Here is a 3951-nt window from a genome sequence, read left to right as displayed (position 1 = left end):
GGAAGTTGGGTCCCCAATTTCCTACATGGATCCAGTCTCAAAAAATCCTTTGGGATTTGAACTTGTCCTTCACAGGAATTTCAGACACCATTCCATCTTGGCTATTCAACTCATCATCATCTGCAGACCTTTCTCACAATCAACTACATGATAAGAGTTCAAATATCTCTGAAGTTGTTAAATGTTTATATGGTCAAACATATTCAATGGCTATTCCCTTTTGGTTATTCAACCCATCATTGGTTCACGTGGAACGTTCTCGCAATTAATTTTATGGTAAAAGTTCACATATCTCTAAAACAATTAAAAGGTTTATATGCACACAACAATCAAACATATTCAATTGCCCAACAAAAGGGTTTATCATTGATTGACATATTTAGAACTTAATTTCCAACTGTTTGTTTTCAGGAGGCATCTCTCACGTTTTGTGTGAAGTCAAGAATATAAATCCAGTCCTTCGGTATCTGGATCTTGGGGAGAATTCTCTATCAGGAGATACTCCTGACTGTTGGATGAATTACCCAAACTTGACTCACATCAACCTCAACAGCAATAACTTCACCGGAAGCATTCCAAGATCATTGTTTTATTTGGAAGATCTGGACTATTTAGGCTTGGGTAACAACAGCCTCACTGGGCCGATAACCTTTGACTTTGTAAATCATGAATAAATAAGTTTGGAATTCGGAACCCTATAACAGAGTTGTGGTGATGTAATGCTGCAATCCCAAATCCTTCATATATATAGAAATTGTTGTAATTTTTAACACTTGATACCACCTAATGGTTATTATTATCTATTTGATGACAATAGGAAATGAGCATATCAAATATTACCTCAAATGCATATCAAACTGTAAACTTGAAATGAAAATCTTTATTGGGAGAAGTTCAGTTTTCTGATCCAGTATTAGGCCCAACTGTTTTGATCAAAATAAATTGGGTCTCCAAAATTTCTCCTTTTTTTTTTTCAAATTTAGGACAATAGACAATAATTCAATAATTCTCATGGTCAAAATCAATTTACCGTCAGCCAACAGTTTTTACTTTGCATTGTTTTTGTCCCCACTATTTAGAGTTTGAATTGTTACAGTTTCTTAAGTTTTAAGTAATATTATTAAGAGTTTTAGATAAAAAGGATAAATGAATTAGATCAAAATTGTTTAAGGCGTGTATTACAAAGCATTTTCAATATTGTTTTGACCCTTATGTTGTTAAAAATTATTAATATACCTCAAATATTTCAGACTTTATAAATGTTATCCTAAATTTTGGTGCTATTTTTCAATTAAATCCATAATTTTAATTCTAAACTTGTTAATGTTCATTGAATAATATAAATTACTAGTTGATCGTTCTAATTTCTTTATAATTGTTAAGTATATATAGTCATGAATCATCAACTAAAAAGGTTTCTTACACACATGATTGCTTTTGCACCTTGAATAAAGTAAGGCTTATTGTTCCAGTAAAAGTTGTTTTTCATGCCAAATCAAATGGATTAAAGGGACAGTAAAATTAAAACTCATGGATATACCTTTTCTGGGCTCAAATGCCCAAGTATAACAATCATAGCAAAAAACAAGATGATATTCTACCATCCTGCCTGATCTCTCGCTATGTATAGTTTTCCATAAATTCCTTCTCTAATTCCAGTTCCATTTATCAAAGTAAGCGACAAATCAAAAGAGACATTTTTGAATAAAGACATGTCAAAAGCTTCAAATAACATGATGGATCTCTTTTTTGGGTCTGTGTGACAGAGGCCAATAGAAAGGTTGGCAATTAATATTAAAACGAAGATGATGGAGGAGGAGGACGAGCCATTGTGAAAGTTGAGAGGAAGAGAAATTGTTAAAAAAAAATCCGCATGGATTAGGTATTTTTGGAACTATTTTTCATAAATGGTGTCTAAGAAAAAAATTACTGTAGTTGTTTGTTGTAGTGTTATTAAAATTTTAAATATTATTGGAGTATTTTTAAATTTTAAAAAAAATTACGCACCCATCACCCCCTCCCTCCTCTTTTCTTCTCCTTCCTTCTTCCTCCTCCCTCCTTCCCTCCCCTCTCTTTACCCTAGACTCCTTCCCCCTTTGGCAATGAGACGCTCCAATCACAACCAGCCCCCTAGTTGTGACCAGATCTGACAAGATATGGTCACTATCGAAGGTGGCGACCCTTCTATAAGGGAAGGAGAAGATTTTGCAAGTGAGGAAAAAGGGAGGGAAGGAGAGAAGGGGAGGGAGGAGGAGAAAGGAGGAAAGGGGTGGTAAGGGGGGTTGATAGTAATGGTGGTGTTGGATGATAGTGGATACTAGTAGATATTATTTTATTTTTATTTTTTTAGTTGTATTTGAGAATATATATATATATATATATATATATATATATATATATATATATGAGTTAGGCGTTTTTAGAATTATTTTTGGAATGTATTACTATAATATCTACCTTGTATATGAAAAGAAAGCCAAGTTACTGTAGCTAACCATCTTTTTGACACATGTATTGTATATATTTTTGACAAGTGGACCTTTGATTATTTTACCTAAATTTTTCCTTCCCTTTTTTGATTCAATTGGGCTAAAGGATTAAAATATTTTTTCTTCTTGAGAAAATCAACTCCATCTCTTCTTTTTCTTCTTGCAGTAACTACTGTCATCCCTCACCTTTTTTATTTTTTATTTTTTATTTTTTAAAACTAATCTAACTAAGATTGTTGCCATGTTCTTTTTTTTTGTCAAGATGATAACTACTTAGCAAAAAGAATTCTTTATTACTTTTTATTCCATTTTACATTTTCTTTTCTTCCTTTTTTCTTCATCTCTAATCTTGCATGTTTGCTCTATTTTTTTTATCATAATGTTATAGCCAACTAGCATTTGTTTGTTAAATTTATAGGATGATGTTTTATTTGGTAGTTCTTCATGGATAAAAGGTGAAATTTTAAAATATGTAAAAAAAATTTAGAATTCATTTTATACCAATGATCATTTTCTATGAATAATAGAACAAAAATTCATTCTTTTATTTTCTTCTCCTATGATTTGATTTCTTACTTCACATTTTGTTTCCTTTTCTTTGTTTTTTGGTTACATTTTGTAATTATCTACAATTTTGTGTATTTGTTTAAGAGAAAGATATATCATGTGATGTTTTCACCAAGATAAATCTAGCTAGGCATTCTTGTACCTCCGTTTTTCTCCATTTCTTTCTTTTTGCAATTACTTTATGGCCTATTAAATTTAATTGAAGGATCCAATAAGATTTTGTATATATTTAAACTAAAGTTAATTTTTGTTTGTTTTTTAATTACTCAAGTGTTGTAGTATGAATTGGATTGGTATAGAAGGATTGCCGTCGGTGGTGGAAGTCACAATTGAGGCTTTCGGCCTAGAGTGTGACTTGACAAAAAATTGTTAGAAATTTCAATTTTGATTAGGAAGATGTTTTTGCAATAAAAAAATAGTTCAATTCTAATTTGTATATGTAGACCAGGAAACATGGCAATTCATATTTTTATCTAACTTTGCTATTTATATTCAGGAGCTGCATGTTAATGTTGTCACCTTTAAGCAGAATTTAAATAGATGAACTGGATTCTTCTATCAAAAGAAAGAAAAATATGAAAGTTTATAGTAAGCTATATTGATGTTGAAGATTGTGCCATGTTTTAGTAGCTTCCTAAACTTTTTCTCATTATTAAAGTACTAAAAGTATTACGACTGCTTTTGATTTAGTTTTAACTAAAACTATACTACTATTAATACACCAATGCACTTGTAGTGTATTAAGTTTCTCTTCTTTTTGGGTATCATCATAATAGTGGTTCAAAAATCTTTATTCAAATCACAATAAATAGAGAGGTTGACTTCATAGATGGAATTTCTCTTCACAACAAATTTTGAGAAAAAATTTATTTATACTCCATATTGTGTTAATTGT

The sequence above is a fragment of the Coffea arabica genome, chromosome 1e (assembly GCF_036785885.1).
Source record: "Coffea arabica cultivar ET-39 chromosome 1e, Coffea Arabica ET-39 HiFi, whole genome shotgun sequence".
NCBI classification, from domain to species: Eukaryota; Viridiplantae; Streptophyta; class Magnoliopsida; order Gentianales; family Rubiaceae; genus Coffea; species Coffea arabica.
This window is presented reverse-complemented; position numbering follows the sequence as displayed.